At 41.4% G+C, this 18,626-nt stretch overlaps 1 protein-coding gene across 6 annotated transcripts in view; it reads left to right on the top strand.

Moving 5' to 3' along the window:
• The first annotated feature begins 391 nt into the window (after positions 1-391).
• Positions 392-18,626, top strand: part of SEMA4D (semaphorin 4D) — a 79,680-nt gene continuing 61,445 nt past the window's right edge. For 3 of the 6 annotated variants that reach the window (XM_027670969.1, XM_027670964.1, XM_027670963.1), the window contains exons 1-2: positions 395-504; positions 6,112-6,198. The gene's annotated coding sequence lies outside the window, so the exon portion shown is untranslated. Of the gene's footprint in view, positions 505-6,111; positions 6,199-18,626 lie in introns of all 6 variants that reach the window. The other 3 variants (XM_027670965.1, XM_027670968.1, XM_027670967.1) reach the window with 3 other exon arrangements.

Here is an 18,626-nt window from a genome sequence, read left to right as displayed (position 1 = left end):
GTGCAGAGAATTCACCCCATTTTGTAAATCTGGCATAATTCTACTGGTATCCTTCCTGTGCCATGGCATTAGAACTTGCAAACCTACTGCTGCTTGTTACCATGTTCACACCGTGATAAAAAATTTAAAGGTAATGCAACTGATTATTGCTTGTGTTTATGTATCTAGATATACCAAACCTTCCAAGTTCATTTCTACAAATGTATTTTCCCTGAGGTTTGTGTGCAGGCTACACTAATTGATCCTTGGCAGTACTTGTATCGATAAGGTAAGCCCTAATAGGCAGCTGGTGTAGTAGAAGTGGGGTTTTGGAGGGCAGCCTTATTGGAATATGGCTCTCATTATGGGAGAGCACCACATTTAAAGTCATTTTAGTTCTTGATGTTGCAGTAGTGCCTGCTGGAGATGGTGTGATTACTCCAGGGAGAAGGTGGAAAAGCCTCGCATCACTCAGCTGTCCTCCTGCTGATTAAGGAGTGTTACTGTCCAGGATGCCTTTAGGAGGTAGGCAATTATTTTCAGACAGAGAGATGTTAACCAAGAACTGAAGCCCTATGGGAGGAAAGGGTAAGCAGGGTTGGAGAGGGAGGGGGCCCACTCCCAGAGCATGCAGCATTTCTTTTGCTGCTTCTCAGTATTAATCTCTCTTTAGAAAGCTTTCCCCATTCACACGGTGAAGCATTTAGCACTTGTGGGCTGACTGTGTGCAGAGCTAAGTGTTCTCTGTTTCATATTCTTGTTTTTGCACTTGCTTAAATGTAAAACAACCTAGTGCTAATTTGCATCCTGTTCGTGGGAGCAACACAGATGCTTTTTACTCCTGCTACTCTTCCCGGATAGTATTAGGGGGTTTGTTTTGGTTGTGTTTTAATATTGATCCAAAATCTAGTTTTAAGCAGCAAAGGGATTTATATGCAGCAGGCTGCTGCCATGTGGTCATTGTTTTTGTGGCAGACTCATTACTTGATGACAAAATTCAGGCCATTGCCAAGTGCTCAAGGCAACCTTTTGCTATGGTTCTTGTAATAGAGCTCTGAGAACAGCCATGCAGCTTGAGTTGCAGGTAATACATTAATTTTTTAGATATTTTGTTAGGGGGAGTAAATTGAAAGCTCATTTAAAGATTCTTCATCTAGAAAAAGAGTTGTCACAATAGGGAATAATTTGGTGGCAATGGAAAAGAATTGTCTTAAATTGTAAAATTCTGTAATCTAGACTCCAAATGAGAGAGGTTTACCTAGTGTTGTCACTGCTGACTGACAACTAACACTGAAGCTGTTTGAATTACTCAGCAGATTGAGATGTCTTAAACTGACGGTGAGTCATACTACCTAAGTGGAGATTAATTTGTAAATGATCTTGTGTTTATATATACATTGGAGAGGGATCTCTTTCTCTGGCTGGTTTTCATCATCTCTCTGAAAGCCTTGGTCAACACAGAGACTACACAGACATGCACACGTAGGTGCAGTTTCCCACAGACAGCAATGCCTGAGTAAGTGCCTCGGTGCTGTTTTCATGTGACTCACTGGGGAGCTGTCTTTTTCTATTTTGTTGGTACACTGCATATTTTCTATTGCTATACAGCTTAAATGTAAAGAATTCACAAAAACATGTCGTGTGTATTGTGTAAATTGTAGCTGAATGGTTGGCTGCTTTGTTTACACTGTGAGTGTGCAAACCTGGAGTTTGAATCTCGAGATCTGTTTTGAAGCCATCAGGCTTTGAAGTGATTTGTAATAATGTATAGAGAATAATATGTGTTTATAAAAGTAACTGGCAGTTGAATATCAATATTTTTTACCCAAAGGCATGCTGACATTGGATGAATAAATGGGGGCTGGGATGACAGGGCCAGGTTTCAGTTGTCTTCCAGAATGTATTATTGCATTTTCTGGTTATTGCTTTTAAATCTTGCCAGTGCTTTTGCTTTTTATTAAAACTTGTGGTATGTATTGCATAACTAGTCCTGGGTTTGTGCTTTTAAAATTTAACTGTGCCTTGGTTATCAGCATCACAGAAGCTCACTTGAATAAATGAACAGAACTCACTCTACTCAAATTCAAAATCAGTGGGGCGTTGTTTTGCAAATATGTGCAACACAAAAGGCAAACAAAGAATAAAATCTGCCTTTTAGAAGACATCAGAATAATGTTCTGTGCTATCTTAATAACAAGTACCTATTAAATACTGAAAGGATGCTGTTAAATTTTGATGACATTGATGATTTGTCTATTAAGAAACAGAGAAAACAAAAGGGGAGGGGAATCCACGAGCATTTTGAGAAGCTAAGAATTTAAGAAGAAATTTACCTTGTGCTCATTTAACAGATTTTTTTATTTTACTGCGTTGGAAAGTTTTATTAGTTCAATCAAGGTCTGAGTGAACCTATTAATTCTTAATTAGGTTTTTTTGTTGAATTTGGTCAGAGAAGGAAAACCAAAGCTGTCACACTGACAAAAAAAGTGGATTCTGAGAAGCAACCTTTTGTTACTGAGTTGTTTAGTTGTGGTTGGGCAGCCAGTGGTGTCTAAGGCTTGATGTCTTGAAATTGCATTTTCCCTCCTACTACAGAAAGGAGTGTGTGTATATATATATTTCTTTCTAGGGAGATCAGCAGGTAGACTAAATAAAAGCTGATGTAGTGTACAAAATGGGGAAGGTTTTTACAGTAAGTGAGACCATGGCACACACAAAGAATTGGGTACCTTGAGGTATCTTCTCTTGAGGAAGTCCGTCTTTGTTGGGAAGGGAGCCTTCCCTGACAAGTGCTGTGGCTGATGAGATGGTTTCCATGGATTGGTGTGCAGTGAGCACAGGGTGGGTGCAGGCAGGAGAGCAGGGTTTGGCCTGGTGGTGGTAGGTCCTTCAGAAACAGTTTGCCACAGCAGGCTTTTCTTGGTTTTGGTTTGGCTTTCGGGGCTGCTGGGAGATGAGGTTTGTTTTCATGGGTGCGCACGTGGCCTTTCTCTGCACTCAAGTTGGAGTGATTTGAGAGGATGGTCACATCTGTCGTGGGAGATGTGTGTGATACAGACCTGCTTTTCTCCGGAATGGCTGAAACCTGGCACGGTGTAACTTTGCTTGGGGAGTGGAGAGATGATACTTCTGGTCTGGAGTGGCTGTCATTGGTATTTTGCTCTCCCCATTTTCTGTCTGGGTACGTAGCTTTTTCCTTTTCCTTTCCCTGTTTTAATTTTTTTTTTAATTAAGCTAATTAGATGCCATATGACTGGTGTCTTGAGTAACCTTGAATTTTCCGAGTAATTTTTTTCATAATGCAGCTTTTATTTTGTGTACTGAGAAAAATACTGCTTTTTAGTGGCAAAAGTCATGCTGTAAATGTCAGTTAGAGAAGTGTAGGTGCAGGTTTGAAGTGGGCAGTGTTCACGTTTCCTTCCTCGTTCTGACAAGAACTACATGGTTAAAACAGTGAGAGGTTTCCAGTTACCATATTTGCATCAGCTGACTGCATGTTTTTCTTTTTAATGAAATGTGGCTAACTGAGTTGTTGGCATCTGCTGTGAGGAAGGGTGAATGGAAGAGGGAAATACCAACGATCAGTTTTGTGACTTTGCTTTGTAGCCCAGCTGTTTAACACAGTGCAGTAAAACTTGGCAATTTCAGCAGCTCAGAACGATGCTGGCAGTTTCACATTGTTTTATTGCACGGACAAAGTGGCTGCTGTTGTTCTGGTTGTTGCTGCTTGCAGTTTGCCTTCATCAGTGTAAAAAGAAGTCCACAGAAACTGCTGTGAAAGTAACGATCTCTTTTGAAGGAAAATCACAAACGTTTGGGGTTAGTCCGGCTGCTTCCGCAGCCCCACCGAGGACCAGGCTGGGGATGTGTAGAACAGAATTCCAGAGCAGAAGCCATTGGTGGTGCATATGCTGGCTTTTGCAGTTAAAATGGGTTTGTAAAAGTAGTGCTGCCAAAGTCACCCCGTTGCATTAGCAACCAGAGATGCAAACAAGAGGTTTGGGGAGGGCTGCAGTGCCTGAATCGCCGCAGTTTGTTCAGCCTCTGGGAAAGCCACGGTGTTAACTAAAGAAGTTTGTTTTTAAAAAGTTCTGGGGGGCTTTGGGTGATAGCCTCGTGACCAGGAAATTAGGTTGCATGGACAATATGAATCTGCAGTTTGAATTTTGCAACTGGGGGGAAAATTTTCGAAAAGCTCAACAGAGTAAAGTGCTTAAATTTGCGTGAAAGACTAAAGTAAAGTGAGTGCATAACCCAATTTTCATGCCTGTTACATTTTCTCCTTTTATATTAAATGCTGCTTTAAACTTTAAAGTCATCAGTCAATGAAAGAAGTCTGTGCCTTTCTAAAGATTTTAATACATATAAGTAATTATATCACTGTATTAATATATATTATAGTACCTAACATATATATAGTAATATATTATTATAAGTAATTATAGTAATTACATTATTAATCATGTAAATACAAATTTTCTTGTCTGGAAATCTAGTGAAGGTCAGAATCCTGAAGGGCCCTGTTTACTTGAAGTTCAGATGTTATTCTGAGGATGCATGAGGAACTTGGGGAAGAAAAAACAAGTTATACCTGTTTCTTTGGTTTGAGAAGCTACTAGTTACAAGCTCAGGAGTATTCACTGCTCTTATTATAGGACCTGCCTTCTTGATTTGGATTTGTGGGTGACAGAAGCAGATGAAATATTTTAGAAAGTAGTCAAGAATGGAGAAGGGAGGCTGCTTGAGCTCAGTGCTTGCCAACTGATTATATTTTGTCCATCTTTCTAGGTGGTGGAGGTTCATTGCTTCCTGAAGGGACAGCCCATGCCTTCAGAGGCTTGAGACATACAAGGCTCATGGGGAGGGGGGAGGATGTTTAGCTCTGTCAAGAGTAGCATTTCCACACCAGATCAGTGGTCCTGCTCTGCTTGAGAATTGTAGTCTCATGAAGAGAAGGATTGGTGAGGCAGGAAATATCCTTAGTTGAGCTGGCACTTGCTGTTGACTTCAGTTTGGCAGATGATATCCAGTTCTGATAGTGTATTTTCAATAACCCTTCAGCCCGTGTGGCTTCATCAGAGCAGTAACAGTGGGAGCACAAATGCCTTGGTCGAATGATAATTTGGACAAGGGACTTCCTCCGAACACATTGCTACTAACGTAGGCAAAACATCACATACTGCTGCTTTTCTTTAGCTCCAGACCATCCCAGACAGCTTCAGATCCCATGTGAGGTTTTAAGAGAAAGTCTTCTGAGGTCTGGCGTGCTTGCAGATTTCACAATGTCTTGAGGCTGAAACTTACCTTCCCATTTGTTTGATTTTACAGTCATCACTTTCCTGGTCTACAATGAGATTTTTTTCTTCAAATGGGATTTCTCACGAGGGCTCTTGATTACCATGTGCAATTTGGGGAGTCCCATTTGCATTACTTTCAGCTGATGTTCTGTCAGTGTACTTATGTTGTGTTTTATGTGTTGTTGCAATCGCTGTTTATGAACTACACCTGCACTATGCCAGTGTTTATCTAGAAATTGAGAAGTAGATGGTGTAGTGCAGTGTAACCATAACATATGAAATAAATGTGTGCTGAGACATTTCCTTTGCATTAGCATGAAATATCTCTCAGTTAAATATGCAAAAATATGCAGAGAGAACACGTGTAATTACGCTGTGCAGGGTTGAAGGAGTTAATATGGAGAACTGGTGTTGAAAGGATTCATGGCAAATAAGAGCAGACTTCAAGGAGTATGGCTTTGTGAAGGAGACTTTTTTTAAAATCTAGGTGGGACTTTGCCAAGATGGGTATGCAGCCAAAGAGAAATAGGAAAGTTTCTTCAAAATAATTTTCAGATAGTTGACGGAGTAGAGCTTTGCTTTGTAATGATGAGACATTATGTTTCCTCAAATGTACTGATGCTTGGGTTTAGCTTCCAGCTCGGTAACTGGTTGGGCAGATTCATAATGAAAAAAAATCTGTGCTGTAATGATGAATTGTTATTTTTTGCTGTGGCATGGGCATTTTTTTGGGTTTGTATTTTGTTTTGGTTTGTTTTTGGGTGGAATAGTGGAGAAATGTATTCAAAACAGCCATAAGACTGATTGCTGCCTGGATCTTTGTTGTGTCTCTCAGAGGTACACGCGTGAAGTCTTCCTGAGCACTGCATGGGATGGGAAGGTTCCCTCTCTCTGAGGCAGCAGCACGTGTGACAGGAGGCTGGTGAGTGGTTTCTGCCCTGAGAAGGGGTTACACTGCAGAGCCTTGCATGCTGCTCCTGCAGCTGTGCTCTGTCCTTCATTGCTCCTGCAGCTTTGTGGCTAGAGCTGCATTGTAGAACTATAAAAAAATGTAAAACTTAGGAAAAATCCTGATACAGAGTTGGGAAGTCAGTTTTCTTGTAGCGCCCCAGGCTTGCAGCAGCTGATATCCTGCCCAGAGACAGAGGTTGGTGGGATGGTGAGCTTCAGCTTGTCTGAGGTGCAAAGATAACCAGAAGAAAAAATATGCTGCTTCCCTGAAGAACAGCAAATTAAAGGTGTGTTACCTTAACCCCTGAGTAACATGGACCTCTGGAATGACTGAGTGAAATCCTGTGCCAAGCCTTGCCCACTGCTCTCATGTTCCCCATGCAGAAAACGGATCTCTCCTCATTTTGTTTCTAATGATTGCAAATCCCCCATGTCATCTTATTTCCAGTCTTTAATTACTCTCCCCTGTGAGAGTCTGTGCTTTTTGTTGTTGATCATTAGTTTCTGGCTGCAGGATCTTTTCAGTACCTTAATAAATGAACAACCGTGTTATTTCCATACCAACTTCTCCTATAAACATGATAAACTCTTAAGTTGCTTGCATATTGGGTTTTTTTCCCCCTAAGTAAATGGGTTACTGTTGGAATTGGTGATCTCTGTGTGCAAAGAGGTGTATAAATGTCTGTAATTTCTAGTATTAAAATTCCAGGATATAGTTTTGAAAAAGTGAAAGTCTTCAAATACTGTAAAATGAGATTATAGGAAAAATGACTGAGCAAAATCAGTAATAAATCTTGCTAGGGTTTTTTCAGTTGATTTACCAAATGTTTTAATTACAATGCTAAGTAATCCACTACCTAAAAGCACGGTCCTGGAACAATCAACCTGATCATTTGATTTTAAGTAAATAAATAATTTTGCTGCTTTTACTTTTCTGTGAGAAGGTTGAAGAGGAAGATGAGTGGTTATGTTATTGCGTGTACTAGTTAAATATACTAGGCTGTTTACACTGTAACTAATATTAATGTTGATTAACTCTGGCAATGAATTTGTTTTTACTTAGTGTGAAGAGACAGCTGTAATAGTTGCATGCTGTATTAAACATGAAAACAGTTTTTAAGTACAGGTAGAGTAGGAATTTTTTAACCAGCAACTGCAGTAAAACTACTGTCCTTGTTCAAGTAGTTGTGTGTTGGTAAGTGTATGCTAACCTGTTAACTTGAGCTGTGTGGTGTGCTGCCTCTCCTCCTCCTGAAAATAAAAGCAACATTTACCTTCAGCAAACTCAGCCTATGTCTGCCTTAAGTCCTGCTTTTGCTAGCAAAAGGAAGGGGAGTGTTTTAAATTAAAAAAACCCCAATACCCAGGGGCAACAGGAGAGGCTCAGGGCAGCGTGCTCTACTTGACAGTGTCTGTGATAGTTGGAGTCAGGATTTGGGTCCCCAGAGATACGAGGAGGGGCAAAAGCTGCTTGGTGCATTGCCTACAGGTACACTTTGGCAGTGAAACAGACTCAGCAGCCAGAGTCCGAATTCAATTTTTCTGTATTATTTATTTTAGTACAGGGAACGGTTGCTCTGTTTCTGATTGCCTTACTTTTTTTTTTTTAATCTTACCATTAAGTCCTTCTGAACCTGGGACTAACCCTGGTTAGGTTCTTGAAAAGCTTTGTAGAGAAATATGTATAAAATCAGTTTAGGAGGAGGAAACCATAGCAAGCAGTTGCGTGAAACTGCTCATGCAGATGACACTGACTTGCAATGGAAACGTGCACTCCTGTATTTATACGCTGAAATTCACGATGCTGATGTGCTTCAATGGTGATTCTCAAGAGATGTACATATGCATTTCAAGTGTGCCCCCTCACAGTAGCTTTTTGTGACATACAGCCTGTTTTTTCAGTGCAATTTACTCGAGTAGGTTTTTCTGTTGAAAAGGGTATTTCAGATATCCTACAGTAAGGGTTTACAAAGGAGTTGCATTTAATTGCTCGGGCTGAAGTGCTCACCCCTCCCCACTTGCACACACTCTGCCCATGAAACATGTTAATCCCCTCCTGCCCTCCCCCCATTGAAGAAGCCTGATACATTTCCTTTTGCATTAGTTAGGCCTTCTGGGAAATACATGCAGAAATAAAAGGCTTTTCTATAGCCCTTTCTCCCTCAGGAATGCATAGAAACCAGCTCCTTGGATCTGGTCCACAAACTTGAAACTTGATTTTGGTGGGTAGTGGGGGGGAAGGGAAGGAAATCTATAATCCTGTGCACATGTGACTGAGAGAATCCTAATTACAAACTGAGGTAAAGGTATAGGAGCTCCTAAGATCTCATAGTACTTTGTAAATATGGAACATGTTTTTTGTTGTGTTTTTTTTTTTTAAACCTCTGTGTTGTGCTGAAGTTGTCTCCAAAGCAGGTATTTAAAACTCCTTTAGCTTTGTGACCTGTTTGTCTTTCATCTTCCTGAGCAGTGTGTACCCAGACAGTCTACAAAAAGAGGCTTATTTTGTTTACAAGGATTACTCAAGTATGGTGATGGTTTCTCAACTACCAGCAATACCATGGACATTTTACCTTAACTATAGCAAGAAGTGGGCCCTTTCCCTTGGGGTAACTATTTATGCATACTACTTATACATGCATGAAAACCCATGGGAAAAGGTACTGCAGGTTTTTACAGTGGTATTGCTATATTAATAGTTGATTTCTGTAGTTTACCACAGGCAGAAGGGCCAGGCTGAACTTGGTGTAGACTTTACCCCTCAGTGTGTTGGGATGTATAGGAATGCCCTGCAACTTGGAGTGGGCTGGCCCTCATGTTACAAAGGACCCAGAGCTTTCAGCTACCTGTGTATCTCTGGCTTTTGGGGCACACAGGTGCTACAACTTTACAAGAAAGACCTAGGGAGGAGCCAACCTGGGGTTAGCTGTGGTGCTGCCAGGGTAGGGAGAGTGTAAAGTGGTGTGATGGCTTGGGCACATGGTCACTCCATGTCACTGGGCATGTCCATGCTGTCCTCCTCCTGACTAAAAGAGGTGTCAGTGTGACTTGAGGCATGTGAAACGTGAAAACAAGCCCTTCCTGGCAGGACAGTGTGGTCGTTCCCAACATAGGCTTGTCTGTGGGTTCATCGTTGCTATGGGCAAAACCAGAGCTGCCTCTTTCTCCTCCGTGATTATATTTATAGTTTGAATGTAGCTTGAGACTTGCACAATAAAACTCCTATTGTGAATACATATGCAAATATCCGATGTCACCGCCTGCTCATTAAGATTAACTCAAACGCAGCAGCATTAGTGGCGTTCTACGTGTTTCAGGTGGTCATTGCATTCATGGAAGCTTGTGCCTCTCGCTGTGGGTGCATCACTGCCTCTGTGTGTGCCAGAAAAGCCAGCCTGAGATACTTCTGCCAACTCCTACTCCCTCTTCCTTGCTGCCATGCAGCCTCCTCAGAAGTGGCGGCGCTTAGAGGGCTGATGCTGCACCACATCTGTGCTGCTTGTTGGTGGTGTGGCCCCACCAAGGACAAAGCAGCACTGCTGTGGGGCCAAGAGCTGCTTCAGCTGGTTTTGCCAGCAAGAGGAGTGTCGTTGAAACCGTGGTGTGATCCGTGCTGTGGTGAGCTGGAGCGTGAAAACGGGCATCAACAAATCAGGGGTGAATCTGACTTGACCGAAGCGACAGTTTCTTTCAGCTGACAAAAATATTTCATAAATGCTGGCTTTCTTTCACTTATTATCTAGTGTGGAATTGTAGGTCATGTTCCTTGGCAGCCACCAAAGGAGGGAATTATTTTAATTCCACGCCTCTCCCTGAAGCAAGAGATTACGATCTCTGTGATGATGAGTTGTCAGGTTATCTGTTCTCCCCCCAAGTCTTAGAATGGGACTGCAGAGGATGGGGTGTCAGAGACCTGTTGTGCAATGTCCTTTTCCTTTTGATGCCGACGTCTTCGCCTCACATTTCAGTGATCTCTGCTCCCTGAATTCTGCTATGGTTTGGTTTAATAACAGCATCCGTCACCCTGATGTCTCCAGCTGGCAGTTTCTTAGAGCAAGCTGTATATTTTGTTTTCTCTCTGATTTTAGTTTCAGGTTAGCAGTTGATCCTGTTTGTGCAGGCACAGATTTTCACCATCTTGTTTACTCTCAATAGAGGTGGCATTTCATTCTATGGGCTGTCTTGGATTAAGCCCAGACTTTCAGTGTAGAGGGAGGGCTCTCCCTAAAGAACCCAGAGGTGGTGTAATCTGGCCTGTAGGCTTTTGGGTACACTTTGCAACACTGACCAACTCACTGAGATTGATTGCTGATGGATTGGGGGTTGCTTCCTGTATTTTTGTTATTGTCAGTTGTTGGTGCTTTTTCACGGCTTGCATTCTACTGCTTAAGTAGTTTCCCTAAGGTTTAATATGCTGCTTCCAATCTATATTTTTTAATTATGTTCAGCAAGTTGCTGATTTTAATATGGAATAGTCATTCAGTAATGACTTTGCAGGCAGTGGGCGGTGGTTTGCTACAAGACTGTTTTGCTTTAGCTCACCCATATGTGGCAGTTTCATTGGAGTTTGTTGGTCCAGTTGGCTTAATGCCAGGCTGCTTATTAGGTAAGAAGGCTGAAAGCAGAAGTTTTTGTTTAATTTGAAAACTGTCCACTTTCTCTAAGTTGAAACACTTTTCATAGTATCACTTAGTACATAAGCATAGCATGTGGGTAGTCTTTTTTGGGAGTACTGCTTGCTTTTGGACAGTGGAAAAATTCTGAAAAAAAATGTGTTGGAAAACGCAGCTGTTTAATGACAGGGGTCTTAATTTACTCCTTGATTTAGTGTTTTAATTTTTAAGTACGCAGATATCTTTCTGTACCAAAACTTGCATCGTAGGGACAGTATGGTGTGCAGCTTCTTTTTAATCATCTTCCTGGAAGAATGGTTGCTATACGCATGATAAGTCCTCAGTCAATTTATTGAAGAGTTCCTGGAGGATAAAATGTACTTAATCATGCTGAGTATGTTTATCTAACTTTAAACTCCTAATTTGCTGTATTGTTTAGACTGGTTTTATTTCAAATAACACATTTTTCTTTGGAACAGGGTTTGGACATAGGGAGTGTATCTCCTTCTTTTACAAGGGCTACAGTGCTATTTTGTGTTCATGGGTCAGAAAAGTGAGTATCAGCAGGGTTTCTTCAAAGCTAGAAATGAGTAAAAATTGGGGGAGGGTTAGTGTTGTTTGTTTGGGTTTTTTTTTGTTTTATTTTGTGTGTTTGTTTTTTTGTTGGTTTGGTTTTTTTAATTCTAGTTACAATACAAATCATTTGAAAATGATTTGTGAAAAACCTGGGCAAGGGTTCCAAAGTATAAAAAGTGAACTAATAAAAGCCGGTTTTGTGTGCTGTAGGAAAAGAGAGCTGACCTTTAAGGTGAAACACTGATCAGTTAATGTATTCAGCATGGATAAGATGCCTTTTAAGGGTCCGATAAATCAGTTGTGTGGTTTAACATTGAACGGAGCCCTCTTAAAAAATAACTGTCTGATACTGTTCCTTAAATTATTAATGGCAAGTGATAGCTGTAGACCTCCTTCCTTCTTTTGTGAGGTCTCTCAGTGCCTGTTGCTTTAGGGACTCCCTGGCTGTGGCAGCAGTGTTGGCCAGCAGCTGGTGGCTTGGTGTGACCAAGAGTCCTCTGGGGCAGCCAAAGGCTGACTGGGATGTGAGATGGGGTCACATCTAGGAGGGCCTTGACTCAAACTTTTCCCCAAACAGAAACACCACCAGGCATGCATTAAGGAGGGACAGTTACTGCTGTGATGGCTGGCTCTTGAAGTTTGTGCCACCTGAAGGATATTAAGAGCATAGTCTGTTTTCTTTGTAAATTAAAGCATGGATTTATTTACCCTTCTTGTGTTTAACCGTGACTTCTTTTTTTAACATCTTGATGCTAACTTTTTGTCCCCCAGTTTTTGGTAACATGGGGAGCCTGGCATAGCAAGGTCCCAACGCCTGCCAGAGGGAGCAGGCTCTGAGCCTCTGGGAAGCTTGTCCTCCATCCTTTTGCCTTCTGGGTGGTTTTTGGGGGAACAGTGCTGTGTGGCAGGGTTTGGCTTGCGTGGCACACGGCTGAAATGGTGGTTTGTGAGCATATGGGTCCAGGATGGGTTCTGATCCAGCACTGGCAAGGGAGAGCAAACAAAACTCTGGCGCAGGGAAGGTGGGACTGTGTCCTCCACAACAGCTTTAGTGGCCTGTGTCCTGTCCGATGTTGGTGAAGAGCTGTGAGTTGCAGCTTTGTGTCTGTAGAAGTTGGATTCATCAAAAATGGCATTAAAAAGCAGGTTTAATGAGTAAGATGTCTTCCCAGAGGATTTGTATTTGGTACAGGGCCTGTCGTGAGGGCTGGGCTCTCTCACTTTTGGGTAGTGATGCTGTTAATAAGGTTGTCTAGTGTGTAATGTGAGAGTATTCTGTGTCCAAGCTGATGTGTTTTGTCCCAGTGCTAACCCCTGCCACCCAGGCCATCAAGTTTCTGCAATTTTCAGGGCTCCCTTTTAAGTGCAGTATTGGATTGGATTTTTTTTTTTCTTTCACCATTGTGGTGTTCATGAGTTTTTATTGAAGTCCTCTCAATTCTGTAGGTATCATTTTTTTAAGTATTTTTGCCTGTTTTGTTGAGGAGCTTCCTGGAGCAGACATGGTAGTTGCTGTGTTAAATCCCTGTGGCTGCTGCTTTCCTCATGCACTGGAATATTGAACTGACACTGGGTTTCTTCATTGCTTGAAGAACATAAGTGCTGATGGTAATTGATATGAGTGATTTCTGCTGAGTGATGAAGGCAAGAGGATTGGCTTGTAGAGGATGAAAAAGGAATGAGTCAAAACGTTTAATTTGGTTTCTGTAATCCCATTTGTACCCTTTCTTTTGCAGACTTTTATGTACATTTTAGCTGGTGGGAATAAGAGGATAAAGGTGATTTTGTGTGTCTTCTAGCAGTATGAGAATTGGACTCTGAAGAGGAGTGTGTGTATTCATGGTATGGTCAGAGTTGTGTCATAAGAAAAATCTGTTGTAACTGTCTCAGTAGCTTATCTCTTGTCCTTACTTAGTCAGAAGGACTTCTACCTGACATAGCTTCTTTATCCACATGAAGTGGTGTACCTTCACTCAAAAAGGAATGCATAAGTGTTTTAAGGCTTACTTCTTGCTTCTTAACCCTGGGAGTGCCTTTCCTGTGCTGAACTGGCTGAAGTTGCATAACTTAAGGAAATATTTTTGTGTACCAAAATAATAGCTGATTTAAAAAAAAAACAACAAAAAACCCAACCCAAAGCCAAAACAAAACCTCAAGAAACTGTTTTACCTATCCCCCATGTGTATAACAAGAGTGTCTGTGTCTTAGAAGATTCTGGAGACTATAAATGCCTGCTGGAGGCTTCTCCTTTCAGTAACTCCACAGCTACCAAAATTGAGTTGACACCAGAGGACTCCCTGACAGCCCCCAGAGGCTGATGGTCTCAGTCATGACTTTTGGCTCTGAACCTCGTTCCTCTGAAAACATGAGGTTTTGGACAGACACTGTCTGAACGTCTCAAAAACCCAGTTCTAAAAGCCACTCCCAAGGATGTGTTTGAAATTTTGGGAGTTTTATTGTAATGTCTTAGCCATTATGAGCTGATTCCATGTATGTTTTTAATCTGTGGTGCTTGTAATGCATATCAGTTTAGCAAGGCTCACAAAAGCATGGTTTGACCTTCTTCCACTATCTTGTTTGCCTGTGAAGGAGTACAGGATATTACCTGAGTCCTGGAGTTGATAAGTGCTAGAAAGTATTTACAGTGGGATAAATTCAAGAAGCACTTACCTGTGTGACTTAGCAAAGAAAAGGTAATGGGCATAAATGAATAAATACAGATGATGGGGAGGAAAAACAGAGCTGACTCCTTAGAGTAATGTATGTAGCACCTCGATGTTTGGAAGCTGAGGGCAGATATTTCAGGGCAGTAATAAAGCACATTTATGTACCAGAAAACTGGTAATGCACTCTGCCTCTGCAGGAGGCTGTATGTTGGGGACTATCTGCTTTCCTAAGAGCAGATTTTCACTTCATCTGACTTGTGGAGGGGTTTAGCAGCCTCTGTTATGCAGGAGGGCAAACAGATTTTTCCGTGACAGCTTTGGCTTTGTTAGCTGCATGTTTTTTCCCATCCATATCTTCCCTTCTGTAAATGCCTGCCATGTAATAATTGATCTTTGTGAGTCTCCTTTATTGCTTACAGTCTTCTCCCCTTCTAATTCATAGCTCTTGGGTTACCTGCCTCTGTGCTTTGGTTTCATACATCATTTCATCTGTACCCTAATTTAGAAGCGGAGACATTTTCAACTAGGAGATATGCTGTGCTTGGGAGAATTACAGCCTACATCTGCTTTTCTAAGTTCTTTTAGTTGATTTTGAAGATAGCATTAAGGCATACCTTCATAAACTTGCAGTCAAAAAAAAAGTAATGAATTTTAAGCCGTTGTTTAAAGTCTTCCATCTGTCATTTTCACGAGATTATCACTTACAGGCACTTGACATCAGCCAACCCAGATCTATATTGCTAATTGAAAAACATTTTCTCCCTACGTGAATTCCTAAATCATGTGGGCTCATTACATAACCTGACACTAACAGGCTGTGATAGAATAAATCACTACCATTAGAGGCCCTTTACTTGTCTCAACCTGTTATTTCATTTTGTTCTGGGGTTCTTTCATTACTAGTTTCTGAGGCTTTGGATGTTCTTTCATCTATTTTGCTGCTTTTAGGAAAACTGGGATGAAAGTATTTATTTTGCTCTTTGGAGTTGGTCCTCACATTGTGCCAGCTGTGATTGCTGTTTGTAGTATTTGGTGTGGTTGATAAAAATCACAGTTTAGAAATAGTGTTGATATGAATGTGAATCGATTTTTGTTTTTAAATGTGTTGTTATATGTTCATGGAACATCACCAGCAGTTCAAAATCCCTCTTTTCGTTCCTTTATGCAAGGAACTTTCTCCTTACCTTTTCTTTCTGGTAACTGTTTTTCACTTCTTATATCAGATTTTTTTTTTATTGAAGAAGAACTGCCATATCACAAATGTTTTGGAAAAAGTGAAGATCTTATTTTTTTTTTTTTTGGGGGGTGATGCTTTTTTCATACTCAGGTGTCAAAATGTTGTATTTTATTCATATATTTGAAAAGTGGTGAAGGAGCACTAAATATGACGATCTGGGAGGAGGGAAGGAGAGTAAACTGTCCTTCCCAGGGAGCTATTTTGCACTGTCCTCTCTAGCTAATGACAGTGGCTAAGTGGTGTGCTGTCGGACTTGAAATCTGATGGCGCTTATGAAAGGGTGCTGTTCAGTGAACAACTGTAATAGAAAACAAGAAAAAAAAGTTTGGTTTTGTTTTGTTTTTACTGAGAGTTTTCACCTCTTCTTTCAGTGCAAGATCTTTTTTTGCTGTTATGTTTGTTGATGAGAAGCCCTGCTACCTGCAGAAATCCTTGTTGACTGTACAACAGTCACCTTTTGTTCTCCAGTTGAATATGTAGAAGACTGACTAACAATGGTTTCCTTATGTGATGGCTCCTGAATGCGCTGTTGCCTGATGGGCAAGGAAGCTGTCAGCTTTAATTAATGGACAGTCTGTTAGTACAGTTTGTTTGTTTGAACTGTGCTAGGAGGCCCATTGGTCAGTGATACACTAACCTACAGGGATATTTGTTGTCTGCCTTGGGAACCTTTCAGACTGGTCTATGAATTGCAACATCAAAAATTCACTGATGGGGCAGAAAAGTTAAGACTTGCACCAGCAGCTGTGAATTATGATTTATCTGCTTTGAAGCTCCACTTTTGAGCGACAGCCTCAGCATCCAGCTCTTCTGAGGGGGAAGTACGTGGGTGCCATCCACGCTTGGGCAGGGTTTTAATCACAGGCTTGATTCTACTTCTCAATACTGCAGTACCCACCTAAATCGATTTAGGAACTGCAGTGCTTTCTCTTTGGGACCCCATGATGATGTACATTTATAATGAGGTAGACATACCTCTTAAAACAGTTTCTCATACCCATTGCTCAGGGGTGCATAGCGTGAGAGTCAAAGGTTAATGAAGTGCCCGCATGTGAAGGTCTTAGTTGTATTTTAACTTTTTCTGTGGCAGCTCTAAGCTATCCTGATTATAGCTTTTGTAAAAAGCGTTTTTGTCTCTGCTACAGCTGTTGTGACTGTACCATGTGTTGTGGTCAGTCCGTCACTGTTCATTGATCTGGAGGGTGCAGCCATTAATTACTCATTTCACTACCTGTTTCTCTACCAGTTTTGCATTTAGAATCCTGTGATGACCATACCAGCCTAACTTTGATAGAGTGAGATGGAAGAATTTGATTAAACATCAATTTATTTTGAATTTGTTTATTTAAAATTACCTCCTCAAAGAATGGTGTCTTTCCGTTTTATTTATTTTTTTTTAATTTTTTTTTTTTGTTCATGCAACCAACAAAGGCTGCAAGAAGTTGCATCAGGCTGAGGGCTATGAGACTGCATAACTACAATGGAGTTGGATTGTGTGTTTGCTGTACCCATTGCCTCGGTTTTGCAAATCATCCTTTATGGTACATTTTCAGTCTTCAACACCTCATGGCAAGTAAATTTTAAACACATTAACAGTGCTTGTTCGTACTTTTTTTGTGATACTCAAATGGTGAAACCAACTCGTGGCAGAAATTGTACTTCTGAACTTGTGGTCAGGCATTTATCTGCTCTCTCAGCTCTCAAGTGGCTCTTGGCGTTCTGCAGTTAGTGAAATTGGAAGACAAGTAAGAGTAAACAAACAGGCTTCAGCATAGGTGACTTGTCCCTTTCTCTTATTCCTCACTGCTCCTTTTTTGGTCCTGCTGGCCGTTTGTGATTGTTGCACACATCATTATGGTCACACAGTGCTGAAGCACTATGTCTGTGCCACGGTTTTCTGTCTTTCATCAGCCTGGGAATGGAAGAGGACTGTGGGAGAGCTGCCATTCAGTGATTTTTTTATTTTATTTTTTTTAAATCTTCTGGGAGCAGCTCACATTGAGGCTGGGGGTAAGAACAGAGTGATGGAGGCTGAGCATTCCCCATACACTGCTGCAAAGGGAGGCTATGGAGGCAGCTGAAGCCCATGCTGTCTCCCTGCTTAGGGGACTGACACAAGGTCTGGGGTGGGAAGAGAGCAAAGGCGGTGTGATCTGCATTAAGTCCTGCTGTTCCAAACTCCAGATTTTCCACTCTTTAGTATACCTGTGTTACAAGCTCTGACATGTTGAAGATCAAAATCCTTTAGCTGTGTGTGGCAGGTGTGTTTCAGGGACGCTCATGTTGCTGTTTTTCAGGTGTGTGTCACAGGAGCACAGCTCGTGCGTTTGCACTTGTGTGCAACACAGGGCTTCCAGAACCTGCGTGGCCCAGCCTTTGGTTATACTTCTCACCTTCTCTGGGGCTCAAACACAAGTTAGCACAAACTTCAGATAGAATAGGTTGGTATTTTACAGTGTTTTCTCATCCCGGGAGCCTGCTAACCCTGTGTGTGCTGTGAGCTCACGAGACATGCTTCAGAGTTTATGTCAAATCTCTGGTGCAAGTGCCAGAAGGAAAATTACATAAAAGAGATTCAGAAGATAACCAAATGCAATTACAAATTGAGGACACAGGTGCATCAGTGGAAACCCCAGCTTGTGAGGAACACATGAAAGATGCTTTGTTCCATGGCAGCAACTGGTCTAGTAGATTCCAGTGTGTTTTCTCTAGTTGGCAGAATTTCAGTCAAAACCTTAACACTTCCCAAAACTACAGTTCTGCACAGTGAAGGAGACAGAGCATATTTTTCTTGAAAATCTGCAGTTAAATGAGCTTTCACTTTTTCCCCTGCATTAGTATTAAAATTTGTCTGGCTCTGAATGTAGTGAGCTACATTCAGAAACTGATCTGGCTGAAAAGTAATGTCACACCTCCATTTCTCCCTGTAAAAGCAAATGGCCTAGTTTTTCATCTGGGTAAGTTTCTTGAACCAACCTAAACTTCAGTGTTTTCATTTCTCTCCTAAGAACAAAGGAAAAAACCCTGTGAACATGTGTCTTTCTGCATCTCTCATACTAGTATATGTGTTACATATTTACTGCTGTGTAAGTGTCACTCCAGGTACCGTCAATCTAGTGGTTGTATAAAGTCTGTATTTTTCTGCTTGTTTGCCTGGTCGTGTTCTTCTGATCCCCTGGGTGATGACATTTTGTTCCTGGCTGGTGGAGGTGGAGAGAAGCCTGTGTCTGCTGCTGACAAGTCTCTGCATCTCCATTAATGCACTGCTAATATTTGTTCAAATTATCTTCCGTCTCTTCCCTGACAC

Source organism: Neopelma chrysocephalum, unplaced genomic scaffold (genome assembly GCF_003984885.1).
Source record: "Neopelma chrysocephalum unplaced genomic scaffold, ASM398488v2 Primary Assembly neopelma1_97017, whole genome shotgun sequence".
In the NCBI taxonomy this organism is placed as follows: Eukaryota; Metazoa; Chordata; class Aves; order Passeriformes; family Pipridae; genus Neopelma; species Neopelma chrysocephalum.
This window is presented reverse-complemented; position numbering and strand designations above follow the sequence as displayed.